The sequence below is a fragment of the Crinia signifera genome, chromosome 1 (assembly GCF_055691185.1).
Source record: "Crinia signifera chromosome 1, ASM5569118v1, whole genome shotgun sequence".
Taxonomy (NCBI): Eukaryota; Metazoa; Chordata; class Amphibia; order Anura; family Myobatrachidae; genus Crinia; species Crinia signifera.
Window position 1 is genome coordinate 425421334 of NC_139217.1, and position 19105 is coordinate 425440438.

Below are 19105 nucleotides of genomic sequence, written 5' to 3' on the forward strand. Positions count from 1 at the left end.
TCCCTGCCTCCCCACTGTCCCTCTCTCTGTCCCTAAATGTTGGCTCAATCTGTGTAGAATAATGTGAATTTTGACTTAATCCGTGTAGCATAATGTGAACTTTGGCTCATTCTTTATGGCAGAATATGAATTTTGGCTCATTCTGTGTGGCACTGTCACGGGCGGTGGGCTGGGTAGGTTTGTGTGAGTCTCAGGAACTACTTGACGACCAGAGGAGGTAGGGTTAAAATGTGCTGGTTTTATTATCGAAGGTTTCATATACGGCTTTGATAAGGCAGAAATAATAAAGTCTCAATAACGTCTTGAGCAAAGTTCTTTAGGAATGTACGAGAAAACTAAGTCTTTTGCCAACCCTTGATAAGGCCAGCGGTACTGAAGGAGACCCCTGGGTCCACAGTGAAGAGAGAAGTATGACCGGATGGTGGATACGGTGAAGGACTGTGAAGATGAAAAGACTGAGTCCAACGACAGAACGGGTAGGAAAGGGTACTGGTCCGAAGTGTTATGGAAAAGACTGCGGCTTGAGTACTCTGGGATCCAGATCCAGGGGTGGAAGCGATGGAATGACCGGAGCCTGGAAACCGGATTCTCGGACAGGACCGGAGAGACTGCAGCGAGTAGAATTACCGGAGATGGGTACTGGAACGGAGACCAGCACAAGGCAAGATAGACCTTTGCACTGACACAGGTATACCAGAGCAGATCCCCTATAGACCTAGTGTGCGGCTGCCATTGGTTAGACAGTGCAGGGAGGCAGGACACACAACCTGGCGGCCAATCTGCATTTGCCCATATCCAAGATGGCGGCGCCGGCTTCCGGTGCTGCCTCGGACACTTTCCCCAGGTCTCCCAGACTTCTACCCAGCATGCAGTGCTCCCCAGCCAGCCGAGGACCGAAACCAAGATGGCGCCCGGCTAACACTGCAGCAGCTTCAGAGCGGACAGGCAGCGGCGGGCGCGGAGGGGTGAGTACCGAACCCGCCGCGGCCGTCTGTGACAGTACCCCCTCCTCTCTGGGTGACTTCCAGACACCTTTGGGACTTGAGAGGGTTTCTCGGAATAAATTGCTTGACCAGACTTGGAGCATGAAGATCGGAAGCATCTACCCAAGAATTTTCCTCTGGACCATAACCGGCCCATTCCACCAAGTACTGGAGTCGAGAATGCTGGAGTCGAGAATGACGACGACGGCAATCAAGGACCTTTTTCACCTCAAATTCTGTGTCCCTTTCGGTGGGAACTGATGGAGCTTTTTCGAGATGTTCAATCGTACTGGTTTTAAGAGGGATATATGAAAGGAGTTGGAGATCTTCATTGAAGGAGGCAACTTTAATTTGTATGCAGCAGGGTTGATAACTTGAAGGACAGGATACGGCCCAATAACCGAAGGCGTAGATTGCGGGTAGATAGCCAGACAAGGTCTCCTACTTTTAGACGGGGAACAGCCTTTCGTCTTCTGTCGGCAAATCTTTTGTAACGACTTGATGCTTTCAACAGAGAACGATGAACATCAGTCCAGATTTTTGAAAAACAGAGAAGTAAAGATTTGACAGCAGGAACCTCTGGTATGGGTAAGCTAGTAAACTCAGGAGAGCGAGGATGTTGACCGTAGCTGGTGAAGAATGGAGTGGATCCAGCAGATGAATGATATGAGTTATTATGAGCAAATTCTGCCCAAGGGAGCAGATCTACCCAGTCATCTTGCGTGGAGGATATGTAAAGGTGAAGAAATGCCTCTAGGTCTTGATTAACTCTTTCTGTCTGACCGTTGGTTTGCGGATGATAGGCTGAGGAGAATTTTAACTTGATTTGCAGCGAAGAACATAAGGATCTCCAGAACCTGGCAACAAACTGGACCCCGCGGTCGGAGACTATTTCAGTAGGAAGACCATGGAGCTTGAAGATATGAGAGATGAAGAGGTGAGCCAGAACTGGAGCGGATGGAAGGGACTTGAGGGGAATAAAGGGAGCCATTTTGGAAAAACGGTCGACCACTACCCAAATTACCGTGTGACCTTTGGACGCTGGAAGTTCTGAAATGAAGTCCATGGATAAGTGGGACCAGGGTTGTCGTGGGATAGGTAATGGTCGTAGGGGTCCAGCTGGAGCTACTCGGGGTACTTTATGTTGTGCACAGGTGGGACAAGACGAGATGAAGTTACAGACGTCTGTTCGCATGGAAGGCCACCAGTAGGACCGTTGATTCCCCGGATGTCCACTGAAGTGCGAGGCATGGGCCCATATTAGGATTTTTTTATGTAATTCGGGAGGCACAAAGGTTTTCCCCGGAGGTGGTGTAGGTGGGAGATGGGTCTCAGCGAAGATTCAGGATAGGCTGTGGATTCAGGATAGGCTGTGGTTCTGAAATGTCTGTGGAAGTGGAGTCAAAGGATCTGGATAAAGTGTCAGCTTTACAGTTCTGTGAACCAGGACGATATACAATTTGGAAGGTAAAACGTTCAAAGAACATGGCCCAACGAACCTGCCGGGATGAAAGACATTGTATACTGCGCAGGAAGGAGAGGTTCCTATGATCTGAATATATGGTGATCCAATGCCGAGCCCCCTCCAAAAGATACCGCCACTCTTCGAGAGCTAATTTGATGGCTAAAAGCTCCTGTTCTCCGATGGGGTAGTTTTTTTCTGCAGGGAGAAACTTTTTAGAAAAGTAGGCACAAGGTTGAAGTTTAGTGTCTTCACCTCTTTGAGAGAGGATAGCACCGACTCCGTCTGCAGAAGCGTCCACTTCTAGGAAGAAGGGTTTACTGGTATCGGCTTGGAGTAAGATGGGTGCGGTAATAAAAGCTTGCTTTAGCAGCTGAAAGGCTCGTACTCCTTCTGGAGGCCAATGGGATGGATCTGCGCCCTTTCGGGTGAGTGCAGTGATGGGAGCTGCAATGGAGGAAAAGTCCCGAATGAATCTCCGGTAATAATTGGAGAACCCCAAGAAACGTTGGATTCTCTTTAGGGTGGTTGGCTTTGTCCAGTCTTGAATGGCCTTGACTTTGGCAGGATCCATTTCGATACCAGTTCTGGAAAGAATGTGGCCCAAAAATGGAATGGAGGATACCTCGAAGGTGCATTTCTCCAACTTGCAGAAGAGATGGTTCTTACGAAGCCGACTCAATACCTCCCTTACAGTTTGGTGATGGGTGGAGATGTCTGTAGAGAAAATAAGGATGTCATCAAGATAGACTACCAAGGAGTGGTATAACATGTCCCGGAAGATGTCATTGACAAATTGTTGAAAGACTGCTGGTGCGTTGCACAGCCCTAACGGCATAACTAGATATTCGTAGTGTCCATCTCGGGTATTAAAGGCCGTCTTCCACTCGTCCCCGGACCGTATTCAAATTAGGTTGTAGGCACCTTGCAGGTCTAATTTGGTGAATACTGCAGCCCCTTTTACTTTGTCAAAAAGTTCAGTAATTAGAGGAAGTGGATAGCGATTCTTAATGGTAATGTCGTTCAAACCTCGGTAGTCAATACAAGGTCGGAATGTTCCATCCTTCTTCTTCACAAAAAAAAACCCAGCCCCCGCAGGTGAAGTAGATGGGCGGATAAAGCCTTTCTTGAGATTTTCTTGTATATAGGTAGACATTGCCTCGGTCTCAGGAATAGAGAGAGGATATGTGCGTCCTCTGGGAGGAGTTTTCCCGGGAATAAGCTTGATGGGACAGTCCCAACTGCGATGAGGCGGCAGGGTGTCAGCACCGCCCTTGCTGAACACATCCTTAAATGTGGAATACTGCGGAGCTAATGAGGTGATGGAGTCATCTGAAAGAGTCTGCTGGAGTGGTAAGACTCGAGGTAGACAATTAGAGAAACAATTTGGCCCCCAGGCCTTGATCTCCATGGTACTCAAATCAAGGTGGGGGTTGTGCTTGGTTAGCCACTGGATACCTAGGACAAGGTCATGGGAGGATTTGGGAATGACGAGGAACTAAGTAGTCTCGTGGTGAAGGAGTACGACTTGTAGTAGCAAGGGGACCGTTCAGTGGGTAACCTGCCCCTGGGCAATGTGACTACCATCGACGGCGGTTAAGTATAATGGTTGCTTTAATGGGAATACTTCAACAGAGAATTGAGAGACGAATCCGGCTGCAAGGAAATTACCGGCTGCACCGGAATCTAATAATGCCTTCATGGGAGTCTGGCCTTACGGAAGGGACAGGTACACCATGAGTGAAGATTCAGTAACAGTAGGAGAGGTAACCAATACTCCTAACCTGGCCTTTCCTCTGCCGATTCCCGGCCGACGTGTGCAGGAAGACACGAGATGAGATGAGGATCCGCAGTACATGCACAAATTTTCTCTTCGCCTGCGAGACCTCTCTTCGGGCATGAGACGGGACCGGATAACCTGCATAGGCTCTTCAGGAGGTAGATTGGATGGAGGGTTCTGCTTCGGTGCAGGCGGATTAGAGGAGGGTCGGAACTTAAGACAATCTGAACGATTCCTCTCTAACTGTCGTTCCTGGAGGCGGAGGTCCACCTTGTTGCACAGGGAAATTAACTGTTTCAAGGTGGCTGGAGTATCGTGAGTGGTAAGTTCATCTTTGAATCGTCCAGAAAGGCCGTTCCAGAAAGCCGACAGGAGTGCTTCCTCGTTCCAGTTTAGCTCCGAGGCCAGGGTTTGAAATTGGATCACTTGCTGGCTTACAGGGCGGCTGCCCTGCCGGATTCTCAGGATTTCTGAGGCAGCGGAAGACACCCTCCCAGGTTCATCAAAAATCCTGCGAAAGGCGGAGATGAATCCGGAATAATCGGATAGCAGTGGGTCTGATCTTTCCCATAAGGGAGACACCCAATTCAAGGCTGGACCGGTGAGGAGGGATACGATAAAGGCTACTTGTGACTTGGGTGTGGGAAAGTTGGTTAGTTGGAGGGTGAAATGTACGTCACATTGATTAAGGAATCCTCGGCATGCCTTTGGCGATCCATCAAATTTATTGGGAGTGGGCAGATGGAGATGAGACGGAGCAGATTGTATGGAGGCTCCAGCTGGAGGTGCTGTGGAAGAACTTTGGACAGGAGAGGCTGACGCTGCTGGTGGAGATGGCTGCGGGGGTGTCAATGTCTGCAGAAACTGAGCCACCTGCTGTTGGGAGGCCTCTAGTTGTTCCAGACGACTCATGATCCCTTGTAGAAGGTCTGTCGGTAGCCCTTGATTCCCACTCGAATCCATGGGGTCAGTGCAAACTGTCACGGGCGGTGGGCTGGGTAGGTTCGTGTGAGTCTCAGGAACTACTTGACGACCAGAGGAGGTAGGGTTAAAACGTGCTGGTTTTATTATCGAAGGTTTCATAAATAAACAATAAGCACCTTTCAAATACGGCTTTGAGAAGGCAGAAATAATAAAGTCTCAATAACGTCTTGATCAAAGTTCTTTAGGAATGTACGGGAAAACTAAGAGTCTTTTGCCAACCCGTGATAAGGCCAGCGGTACTGAGGGAGACCCCTGGGTCCACAGTGAAGAGAGAAGTATGACCGGATGGTGGATATGGTGAAGGACTGGGAAGATGAAAAGACTGAGTCCAACGACGGCACGGGTAGGAAAGGGTACTGGTCCGAAGTGTTATGGAAAAGACTGCGGCTTGAGTACTCTGTGGTCCAGATCCAGGGGTGGAAGCAATAGAATGACCAGAGCCTGGAAACCGGATTCTCGGACAGGACCGGAGAGACTGCAGCGAGTAGAATTACCGGAGACGGGTACTGGAACGGAGAGGACTGCGGACCAGCAGAGGCCAGAAGTGAGCCAGTAGTATCCAACTGCACAAGGCAAGATAGACCTTTGCACTGACACAGGTATACCAGAGCAGATCCCCTATATACCTAGTGGGCGGCTGTCATTGGTTAGACAGTGCAGGGAGGCAGGACACACAACCTGGCGGCCAATCTGCATTTGCCCATATCCAAGATGGCGGCGCCAGCTTCCGGTGCTGCCTCGGACACTTTCCCCAGGTCTCCCAGACTTCTACCCAGCATGCAGTGCTCCCCAGCCAGCTGAGGACCGAAACCAAGATGACGCCCGGCTAACACTGCAGCAGCTTCAGAGCGGACAGGTGGCTGCGGGCGCGGAGGGGTGAGTACCGAACCCGCCGCGACCCGCTGTGGCCGTCCGTGACAGGCATAATGTGAATTTTGGCTCATTCAGTGTGGCATAATGTGAATTTTTCTCATTCCGAGTGGCATGATGTCAATTTTGGCTCATTCCGTGTGGAATAATGTGAAATTTGGCTCATTTTGAGTGGCAAAATGTAAGTTTTGGCTCATTCTGTGTGAATTTTTGGCTTATCCCGCGTGGCACAATGTGAATTTTGGCTCATTCTCTGTGAATTTTGACTCATTCCTTGTGGCAAAATGTGTAGGGGCACTAGTACTAAATAGTATAGGGGGCGTCTACTATTGTGTTGCATAATGTGTATGAGGGTAGGATTACTACACTCAAGAACACCCCCCCCCCCCTTTTTATTGACCACACCCCATTTTCCAGAGTGTGTACGCCTCTGACTTGCGCATAACTAAGAGTGCAAGTACAGAATCTAATAACAAACCCTCCCACTGTAGAGCGCAAGTACAGCAATCTATTAGCAACCCCCCCAACTGTAGAGTGCAAATACAGCACTCCACTGTGGGGGTGGGCAGGGTGAAAAGTGGAAGCAGCGCTGACAGTGCTGACAAGACGAAAGATAAAAAGTTTATAATACTTATCTATGCTTCCTCTTTACAGAGTCATCAGTGACCACTGGTTACAATGTGATGTTACAGTATATACTGTATGTTAAATCAGGTCATGTTGTCGGAGAAACTTGCCATAGTTAAATTATAAAATTATACACTCTGTGAGAGTACATCAGTTAATTCCACATTACCAGAAAGTATTAGTTAACTTATCTCTTTTTGGAAAGTAAATCCACAAGTCAATGTCACAGTGATATATATTGTTCGGAACAGATTATAATAATACTCAATATGATGAGATCGCACAACATTGAGTCATTTCAAAACCATTATTCCACCTTGAACTTTATCTATTACTTTTCATAGGACACCGTAATCTCCCTATGCTTAATATTGCATCCTGTTGTTAGTTGCTATTTGCTAAATATTATAGAACAATTCATAAGCCCCATATGCTACGATTTGTCAGCTCATAAACCCAGCATGTAAAGTGATAGTTAGGAGCTATTTAACATACTTTATTTCTTTACACTTTCCATGCTTTGTTAAATCTCCCCCAGTGGAAGTGGAATTAAAAAGTTACAGCTTTCAAGTGGATTTGTCCCTTGTCTCTACCTTGTGCAAAAGCAGTAACTAAAACTTTGTCCTTCACAATCATTCCTCATTGATGGTTAACAACCATTGATGGCTTGCCACTGATTTCCATCAATGGTGCAGATCCAATGGTTCGTTGCCATCAATGGCAGAAAGGGTTCCAACGTTTATTGGTTTGTTTTTTCTATGCACAATGTTCAACTAGGACCCACTCACCTTCCCTGATTGTTTCATCACCTGCCAATACCCAGAGCAGGAAAGTCCGTAACTAGATATTTTGGTGCACTTTGCCAGAAAGGGAATTGTTACCTCCCCACGACATACTGAAAGCAGGCACTGTGCATTGAAGGTACGCTTAAAAATGTAAGGGAGTGGCTTCATGGGGAAGGGGCATGGCCACATAATAGTACCGATTCACATTACACCACACAGTAGTGTCCACTGTCCGTTATTCAGGAACTATAACTACAGTACCAGTATATTATATTATTTTGTATAGCAGCTATATGGCCATAGATTTGTAAAACAACAGTTTGTTTTGAGAAGAATAAAATTCATTTGAACATATACATATACATATACATACGATGCACAGAAATATGTGGACATACATATTCCTCCAACAACTCATTAATCAATGTTTATGTTACATTTGTTTCTTTATTGTCCTTTAGGACATATAATTAATCAGTGAAAAACTATATAGAGCAGGGTTGCCTACCCTCCTGGACAGGGGCGTAACTAGATATTCATAGGCCCCATAGCAAAAGTTTGTAAGGGCCCCCTATTCATCAACTAATGGTGATAAATATATGTAAAACATATTACTTACACAGCAAATATGGGCCCTCTGCAGCTCTGGGCCCCATAGCAGCTGCACCCCTTGCACCTAGGGTAGTTACGCCCTCGCTCCTGGAATGACCGGGAGGGTCCCGGAAATCGGGTCCCCCTCCCGGCCCCCCCGGAAAGGGTGGCAATCCTCCTGCATATCCCCCCCCAGCTCCCGCGATGTGTCCCTCGGCCGGGGGCTCCGCCGGTAAAATGACGCGGTCGCGGCATTTTAGCCCCGCCCTCCGCAGTGCAATGCATGAAATACCAGCATTGCATGGCGGGGGAGCGCTGTAGGCACGCCCCCCAACAGGGCATCATCTGTGTGGCCACGCCCCCGAACCGCCTCTTTTCCCACTCTTGTATATGGACCCGCCCCCCTGCCTAACAGAGCTGGCTGCCCTCTCCCATGTCGGCATGTATGATATAGAGTAATGTATACTGCAGAAGGCATTGCTTGTTGTACAAGTCCCTCGCCAGGGTACATATAAAGCCTACCCTTTGCCAAAATAGGCAGGAGTTGGTCTGATGCAGCAGCCATTTTAGTTCACAATGACTTTACAAATTATCTTAAAATGACGTATAGTTTGGGATGTTTCTCTCTTACTGGGATTTACTAAAGAACATACAAGAACTAAATTGCTATATAAGGTGTTTTTAGTAATAAGTCATATAAGATTAAGAATGTGATTTTGAACGTACAGAGTGACCCAGCGGACATCAGTGGGGTATTCAATCCGACATCATGACGTTGGGCTAGCCTGACATTCGTGGCCTGGTCCCTTTCTCGGCTGGATCAGCTTCAGCTCGGCAGGTGGGACTGAATGTCCCGCCTGGCGGGGAAAACAGCATTGAATAGGGCTCCACCGCTATTTCCCCCGGCGGGAGATTGAATACCCCCCCACCCCCCCAGCCTATCTATCTCAAGCAAATACCGAGATAGCATGTGTCTGAATACGTAGATACAAAGCCAAAGAAGCGACCATGTTAAAATTCTACATGGGTACCAATGAAATAAGTAAAATGATGCCAGCAGTAGGTTTGAAGGCCAAACTGGCCAATAAGACTTAATATGTATGAATAAATTAATTGAATTTATAAGAAAATAAAGGTATAAATATTGGAGAGAAAGGAGGAGAAAGTTAGGCAGTTGAGGAGAGAGTAGCGAGTGTGAAAGGAGGGTCAGAGGTGTTGGTTACATATGTATGAGATATGTGCACTATTACCCAATTTATTATCTATGATGACCCCCAAGTCCTTCTCTACAGCAGAATTCCCTATAATAACTCCATTTAGCCTATAAGAAGCTTGTTCATTTTTGTTCCCATAATATATTACTTTACATTTATGTACGTTAAACTGTATTTTCCACCTTTCTGCCCACCTTTCCAATTTATTAAGTCACTTTGCAGTGTATCCACATCATCCGCAAATATTGCAATTTTACTCACTATATCATTAATGAATATATTAAACAAGGTGGGTCCCAATATTGAACCTTGCAGGGCACTTTGGACCGTACCCCAGCTGGAATGTATGCCATTTACCATCACTCTGTCCCCGATTGTGCAACCAGATTTTAATCCAATTACAAATTTTATCTCCTAACCCTAAATTAATCATTAATAACCTTTAGTGAACCTTTCAGCTTTAGTGAAATCAAGCAGTATTACATCAACAGATTTCCTTAAGTCCAGCCCCCTACTGACTACCTCATAGAAGCTAATTAAATTACTCTGGCATGATCTATTTTTGACTAACCCATGCTGAGCCTTACTTATCACTTTCTCCTGTTCTAATAAATTTTGGATACTAACTCGTATTATTCCTTCTAATATTTTCCCCATAATGGATGTAAGGCTGACCGGTCTATAATTGTCAGTATTAGTTTTGCTACCTTTTGCACCCTCCCTCCTGTTTCTCACCAGGCAGCACTCCCACCCCACCTGGCAGCCACCCCCCTGCTTCTCGCCCACGGCACACACTCGCCCCCTTCTCATCATCCTGTGACCCCCTTCCCCATGGCTCTCCACCCAGGTTCTTACCTGGCAACACCCCTCCCATAACACAGGGCCGAAACTAGGGTTTCCGGCGCCCGGGCCAAGGCAGCCATTTGGTGCGAACTCCCCCCATTCCCCTGATGGGAGGGGGGGGACCAAATGATCACCTTGGCCCTGGCGCCGGAGACACCCCCCCCCCCCCCCGCTGACAACATACATACCTCCTGTGTGCAGCCAGCGGGGGTCCGGGGACAGGCAGCGGGGTTCCGGGGACTGGTGTAAATGTGAGAGGCCCGGGGCCCGACGCGCACCCACTCGCTGCACGTACTCACCTCGCTGCGCTCCGTCTCTCACCTTCGGGCCTGCGACGGTCCCGGTACCTTCCTCTTGCTCCACTAGTTTCCGGAAGCGACTGCACCGGTAGGGGAAACAAAAGGGGGAAACCCCTAAGGGGGGGGGGGATGCTTATCACAGGCACTAATGGCCTCAGAATGGTTACACCCGCTTGTGGAACACAGCAGGTGTAACTGGGGTGGGGGAATGCTCCGGGGAGGGGAAGGAGCACAAACAACACGACAACAGATTCACTACAATTTCTACTCACCAGTCGTTTACTGGTCCGCCGTCACGCTTCCAATACGGATACCGGCACCTGAAATGAACTCACGTAACCTTCTGCTCCCTAGGGCAGGGCAATACCCCAACGCACCTGCGGCTTAACGCCAGCGCACCCTGCGGCCTGAAGCCGTCTTACGTAACTCGCGACCTAGCCTTCCCGATGCCACGGCCTAGCGCCACGCAACCTGGCGCCTAACGCCCGCGCAACCTGGGACCTAGCGCCGGATCTTCCGATGCCACGGCCTAGCGTCACGCAACCTGGCGCCTAACGCCCGCGCAACCTGTGACCTAGCGCCGGATCTTCCGATGCCACGGCCTAGCGTCACGCAACCTGGCGTCTAACGCACGCACAACCTGAAAAGAACACAATCTGCACAGGGCCACAATTGGTGAACCCAAGTACAGCATACAGTACACGGTGTCAAGTAAAACAGTACAATGTAAAGGGACAACACTGCACCAACACCTAGCGAGGGCCTATCTCCCTCTGGCTGCTCCCAGCCTTACCACAATAACCCTTGTGGCGATACCTGAATTCGCGGCCTGTCGATACAGGCCTGTTACTTCTACGGGGAGGCCTCAGCCCTAGCAGGGTCTGGGCCTCGTACACAACCAGGGCCTTGCGCCCTGCAACACAGATGGGCCTGGTGCCCAGTAACACAGATGGGCCTGAGGCCGACTATATGGGGCCTAAAGCCCAGGGCACCACTGGGCCTAATGCCCAACACACGCAAGGTGCCTAATGCCCAACAACACACAAAGGGGCCTAATGCCCAACGCACAGACCTGAGGTCCCCACGGGCCTAGAGCCCGACTATGATCCCGCAGGCCTGGTGCCTGAATTGGGCCCACGGGCCTAATGCCCGAACACCTGGTGATCTAGGGAGGGGACCCACATGTGGACTTACCCGTCCTAGGGCCTTCCGCTGGACCAAGCCTGGTCCAGCCACGAGGGTGGTCCGTCTTCGCCGGAGGTGGGATGCTTCCCCACCACCTCCGGGCTTCCTGCAGTCTTCACCGGGGCAGCGGGGGCCGGGGCAAGCTCTTTTGCGTTGCACCCCGCCGCACCCGGGCTTCTTCCGTCTTCGCCGGCTGTCCCCGGCACTGTGTCCTTCGCCCCGGCGGGCGGCAGCGTGTAGCAGTCCTGCGCACACAGCTGCCGCATCCCGGGGCTTCCGGCGGCAATCCTGTCTCTGTCCAGCGCTCTCCTCGTCCTCCGTCGCCGCACTTCCCTTCCCGCTCCCGGCGCTGGTTAGTTCAAACCAGCGCCCGGAGGCGGGGCTCGTGACGTGGCGAGCCCGGATTGGCTCGCCGGCGCCGTTTCCCATTGGGCGCCAGAGCGAGAGCCATGATTGGCTCTCCTTTGGCGCTGTATTTGAATTTCCTTTGTTCGTGGGGCTCAGCGGCGAAGGCTCGCCGCTGCCCCCACACCCGGCGTCACTGAAGGGTCTGCTTCCGGCTCCTGGGTGGCGCCAGGCCACCCCAGGCCAGGAGCAGGCGCCAACCAGCAGCAGGGCCAGTGACCGCACGAGTACACTGGTCCTGGCTGCAGGGGGCGGCGCCACCCGGCGGCGGCACTGCCCCTTTCGTCCCGGTGCTACTGCACCGGGGCGTACTTCTACACTTGCCCCCCCATTTTCCTTTGTGGTCCCCACAAAGTGAGCCATTACCTGCGTTCCGGCATCGGGGTCACCCTGGTCCTCTCGGGAGGTGGGTCCTGGTCCGGATGTCCCATCTGGGGTGCCTGGGCCAGCATCTGTGGAAGGAAAACTCACCTCCACCTTCTCGTCTGGGGTGTGGCTTCCGGGGATAGGTCTCTTGTGTCGAGGGTGGTTGTCCCCAGGCACTGGTCCTGGTTCTCTGTGGGCGGTGGACTCCTGTGTTTGGCTTCAGGCCTCCTCCGCCGACTCCTCTGAGGGAGGGGTCGTTCGCCGTGGTCACCCGCCCTAGGCCAACAGGGAGATTCTCCTGCAAAGGGCATCACCTCTACCCATTCTTCCCCCATCCTGCAGAGGGCCTCCATCCGGTTTTCCTGTTGAGGGGTTGCCCTCTGTCCACCGGTCGTTCCCTCTGGGGCACTCCCTACCTCTCGGGCAGCCTCCCTGAGGGCGGGGGGTCGTCATCTTCTTCCATAGTCTCCAAACCGTCGTCCTCAGATCCTCCAGGGTCAGTCTCTTCCCGCGAATCGTAGTCCATAGCCAGGGGCATTCAGGGCGTATGTGGTCAAGGTCGCCGCAGCCCGTGCACCTCTCCGATTCCTCTTCGCTCCAGTCGTCCTCTGAGGACCAGTGGTGGGTCATGGTGGTCGACATACCCTTGGCAACCAATTCCTTAATCGTCTGGGCGGAGACGTAGGGGCAATCCGGCGGTTCGTGGTCCACCTCATTGCAGAGCTCGCACCAGGGCTCGTCCCATTCGGTATCCTCTCTTGCTGTGTAGCCTTCGTCTCTCCCGATGGTATCTGCTAACCACTGTGCCCTCGGCGAGACGTCTCGCTCCAGGACGCCCTCTCTCCTCCGCGGACTTCCTTCCTCCTAACGGCACGTCCCTACCTTCCGGAGCTTCTGGTCCCAACCGTTCGAGTTGGAGACTGGTCCGCATGGGGAGTGGCGAGGGTTCCTTGTTGTGCCTTCCTGCCCAGTCCAACATGGGGACATTTCCGCGATCCAGAAGGGAGATATCACGGCCTTCTCCGTCACCAAGGGGTTTTGATGCCTTGGCCCCTTCCACTCCGTCGATCTGGTTATTTCCATTGCAGCATGGCTCTAGGGGCAGTCGCTGGTTAAGTGTCCCATCTGCTGACACGTCCGGCAAGGGTTCACCAGAGCCTTCGCGAGCCTCTCCTCCCGTCGCTGGTCCTTGTCGCGCTGGATGGACCTCTGTACAATCCTAATCAGGTCCGCTCCTGTCACCGTCACCCAACCGTCTTCATCAACACAGGGGTAAGGCGCTTCCGGGGTGCCCCACATCACAACTGTGGATTCAGATCCTGACGACTACGCCAAATGTGAGAGGCCCGGGGCGGGGCCCGACGCGCACCACTCGCTGCACGTACTCACCTCGCTGCGCTCCGTCTCTCACCTTCGGGCCTGCGACGGTCCCGGTACCTTCCTCTTGCTCCACTAGTTTCCGGAAGCGACTGCACCGGTAGGGGAAACAAAAGGGGGAAACCCCCTAAGGGGGGGAGGGGATGCTCATCACAGGCACTAATGGCCTCAGAATGGTTACACCCGCTTGTGGAACACGGCAGGTGTAACTGGGGTGGGGGAACGCTCACGGGGAGGGAAGGAGCACAAACAACACGACAACAGATTCACTACAATTTCTACTCACCAGTCGTTTACTGGTCCGCCGTCACGCTTCCAATACGGATACCGGCACCTGAAATGAACTCACGTAACCTTCTGCTCACCCTAGGGCAGGGCAATACCCCAACGCGCCTGCGGCTTAACGCCCGCGCACCCTGCGGCCTGAAGCCTTCTTACGTAACTCGCGACCTAGCGCTGGATCCTTAGATGCCACAGCCTAGCGTCGCGCAACCTGTGACCTAGCGCCGGATCTCCTGATGCCACGGCCTAGCGCCACGCAACCTGGCGCCTAACGCCCGCGCAACCTGTGACCTAGCGCCGGATCTTCCGATGCCACGGCCTAGCGTCACGCAACCTGGCGCCTAACGCCCGCGCAACCTGTGACCTAGCGCCGGATATTCCGATGCCACGGCCTAGCGTCACGCAACCTGGCGCCTAACGCACGCACAACCTGAAAAGAACACAATCTGCACAGGGCCACAATTGGTGAACCCAAGTACAGCATACAGTACACGGTGTCAAGTAAAACAGTACAATGTAAAGGGACAACACTGCACCAACACCTAGCGAGGGCCTACCTCCCTCTGGCTGCTCCCAGCCTTACCACAATAACCCTTGTGGCGATACCTGAATTCGCGGCCTGTCGATACAGGCCTGTTACTTCTACGGGGAGGCCTCAGCCCTAGCAGGGTCTGGGCCTCGTACACAACCAGGGCCTTGCGCCCTGCAACACAGATGGGCCTGGTGCCCAGTAACCCAGATGGGCCTGGTGCCCAGGAACACAGATGGGACTGGTGCCCAGTAACACAGATGGGGCCTGAGGGCCGACTATATGGGGCCTAAAGCCCAGGGCACCAATGGGCCTAATGCCCAACACACGCAAGGGGCCTAATGCCCAACAACACACAAAGGGGCCTAATGCCCAACGCACGGACCTGAGGTCCCCACGGGCCTAGAGCCCGACTATGATCCCGCAGGCCTGGTGCCTGAATTGGGCCCACGGGCCTAATGCCCGAACACCTGGTGGTCTAGGGAGGGGACCCACATGTGGACTTACCCGTCCTAGGGCCTTCCGCTGGACCAAGCCTGGTCCAGCCACGAGGGTGGGATGCTTCCCACCACCTCTGGGCTTCCCACCACCTCTGGGCTTCCTGCAGTCTTCACCGGGGCAGCGGGGGCCGGGGCAAGCTCTTTTGCATTGCACCCCGCCGCACCCGGGCTTCTTCCGTCTTCGCCGGCTGTCCCCGGCACTGTGTCCTTCGCCCGGCGTACTTCTACATAGCCGCTGTAGCGGCAGCTTGACTCCGTCCGTCTCTCCTACTAGCGCGGCGGCAGGAAGCGCTGATGATGACTTTGAAAAGACTTGCCGGACGCTGATTGGCTGAATTCAGCCAATCAGCGTCCGGCAAGTCTTCTCAAAGTCATCACCAGCGCTTCCCGCCACCGCGCTAGTAGGAGAGAGTCAAGCTTTCGCTACAGCGGCTACCCGGAACCCCGCTGCCTGTCACCGGACCTCCGCTTGCTGTCCCCGGACCTGACAGCGCCCCCCTTCAGCACCTGGTGCGCGTGACCCCCCAGCCCCCCCCTAGATACGGCCCTGCATAACATGTTCCCCACTGAGCAGTGGCTCCGTGACCGGTCACATGGCGCCCCGTGTTTTGATTAGCCTACAGGCCAATCAATCAAACACAATGGATGACCATCGATATGTAAAATTATCTGATTGTCATCCATTGCATAGTTAAGCATACCTCCCAACTGTCACGATTTTAGAGGGACAGTCCCGATTTTCGGGTCCTGTCCCGCTGTCCCACCCAGCGGCAGGCATTGTCCCGCTGCGGGGGGGGTGGCAGTTGGGAGACCCCCAATCTAGTAGAATAGACGCTGTGCGCATGCGCACAGCGTCTATTCTCGTATGAAAATGAGGTCGCGGCTAATTAGCATAACCGCGCCCCCATTTGCATACGCCCCGCCCCTTTTTGGACGCTCGCGCGAAGTTGGGAGGTATGGTTAAGCACTATCGATGGCCAGTTGCCGAATTGCCATCGATGGCAAACATCGATGGCAATGGCAACGATGGCCATCCCTATCTCCTATATATTTGGCTACATCTGTCACTCAAAGTGGGTGTCTGTGTCTATAACGCTCTGTTCCTGGACTTTCCTCTTAATGTGTGATTGCCTTCATCTGTGCTGAACACCTTTCTGAGAAATTAACCTGTTTAAAACAGGTGATGGCAATCATACATTAAGGGGGAAGTCTAGAACAGAGCATTGTGTCCCTCCTGGAGAGGGTCATGTTGGGAGGTATGTGACAGAGAACCAGCCCAGTGAGCCCACAGACAGTGCCAGACACCCACTGCCTTCCATGTTGCCCAGCACTGCTACTCCACAGCCACCAGGTGAGCGCCCCCCTCCCGCGATTTGCGGCAAAACCTCCTCCCCCCCGCGCGCCCCCCCCCCTCCCGCGATTCGCGGCAAAAACACCCGCTCCCCCGCGACCCCCCCTACCGCGATTCGCAGCAAAAACACCCCGCGACCCCCCCTCCCGCGATTCGCTGCAAAAAGAACCCCCCACGACCCCTCCCGCAATTCGCGGCATAACCACCACCCCGCGACCCCCCCTCCCGCGAATCGCGGCAAACCCTCCCCCGTGACCCCCCCCCCCGATTCGCGGAAAAAACACCCCCCCCGGGACCTCCCTCCCGCGATTCGCGGCAAAAAGAAACCCCCCCGCGAACCCCCCTTGCACGATTGGCGGCACCCCCCCTGCGACCCCCCCTCCCGCGATTCGCGGCACCCCCCCCCCCCTGCAATTCGCAGCAGCCCCAGGATTAAATGGCACATGCAAAACACTGACATGGCTATGGTCGACAATGAAAAAGGTTGACATGAGTTTTTGAAGATTTATTTTTAATTTTTTTAAGTTTCATATTCATTGTCATATGTCGACATGAAGTGGCACACTTATGTCAACATTTACATGTGTTGACCTTTCTGTGTTGATTTTTTCTTGTGGCGATTCGCGTCACACCCCCCCGCAACCCCCCCTCCCGCGATTCGCGGCACCCCCCGTGACCCCCCACCTCCTACAATTCGCGGCAACCCCCCACCGGAACCCCTGTGAACCCCGCCCTCCCACGATTCGCGGCACCCAACCCCGCGACCCCCCCCTCCCGCAATTCGCGGCACCCCCATGATTCGCGGCAGCTCCAGAATTAAATTGCACATGGAAAACACTGACATGGCTATGGTCGACAATGAAAAAGGTTGACATGAGTTTTTGAAGTTTTTTTTTCATTTTTTGAATATTTTCATATTCATTCTCATGTGTCGACATGGACACCAATGAAGTGCCACACTTATGTCAACATTTACATGTGTTGACCTTTCTGTGTTGATTTTTTTCTTGTGGCGATTCGCGTCACACCCCCCCGCAACCCCCCCTCCCGCGATTCGCGGCACCCCCCGTGACCCCCCACCTCCCGCAATTCGCGGCAACCCCCCACCGGAACCCTGTGAACCCCGCCCTCCCGCGATTCGCGGCACACACACACACACCTCCCCCGCGATTCTCGGCACCCCACCCCGTGACACACACACACACCTCCCCCGCGATTCTCGGCACCCCACCCCGTGACCCCCCCTCCCGTGATTCACGGCACACCCCCGCGACCCCCCTCCCATGATTCGCCGCAACCCCCGCCCCGTAACCCCCCCTCCCGCGATTCGCGGCACCCACCCGCGATTCGCGGCAGCTCCAGAATTAAATTGCACATGGAAAACACTGACATGGCTATGGTCGACAATGAAAAAGGTTGACATGAGTTTTTGAAGTTTATTTTTTCATTTTTTGAATGTTTTCATATTCATTCTCATGTGTCGACATGGACACCAATGAAGTGCCACACTTATGTCAACATTTACATGTGTTGACCTTTCTGTGTTGATTTTTTCTTGTGGCGATTTGCGTCACACCCCCCCCCCCCCACAACCCCCACTCCCGCGATTCACGGCACACACACACACACCTCCCCGCGATTCTCGGCACCCCACCCCGTGACCCCCCCTCCCGTGATTCACGGCACACCCCCGCGACCCCCTCCTCCCATGATTCGCCGCAACCCCCGCCCCCGTAACCCCCCCTCCCGCGATTCGCGGCACCCACCCGCGATTCGCGGCAGCTCCAGAATTAAATTGCACATGGAAAACACTGACATGGCTATGGTCGACAATGAAAAAGGTTGACATGAGTTTTTGAAGTTTATTTTTTCATTTTTTGAATGTTTTCATATTCATTCTCATGTGTCGACATGGACACCAATGAAGTGCCACACTTATGTCAACATTTACATGTGTTGACCTTTCTGTGTTGATTTTTTCTTGTGGCGATTTGCGTCACACCCCCCCCCCCCACAACCCCCACTCCCGCGATTCACGGCACACACACACACACCTCCCCCGCGATTCTCGGCACCCCACCCCGTGACCCCCCCTCCCGTGATTCACGGCACACCCCCGCGACCCCCCCTCCCATGATTCGCCGCAACCCCCGCCCCGTAACCCCCCCTCCCGCAATTCGCGGCACCCCCCCGCGATTCGCGGCAGCTCCAGAATTAAATTGCACATGGAAAACACTGACATGGCTATGGTCGACAATGAAAAAGGTTGACATGAGTTTTTGAAGTTTATTTTTTCATTTTTTGAATGTTTTCATATTCATTCTCATGTGTCGACATGGACACCAATGAAGTGCCACACTTATGTCAACATTTACATGTGTTGACCTTTCTGTGTTGATTTTTTCTTGTGGCGATTCGCGTCACACCCCCCCACCCCCCCCCACTCCCGCGATTCACGGCACACACACACCCCCCCGCGATTCTCGGCACCCCACCCCGTGACCCCCCCTCCTGTGATTCACGGCACACCGCCCGCGACCCCCCTACCATGATTCGCCGCAACCCCCGCCCCCGTAACCCCCCTCCCGCGATTTGCGGCAACCCACCCCGCGATCCCCCCTCCCGCGATTCTCTGCAATCCCTCCCCTCCCGCGATTCGCAGCATCCACCCA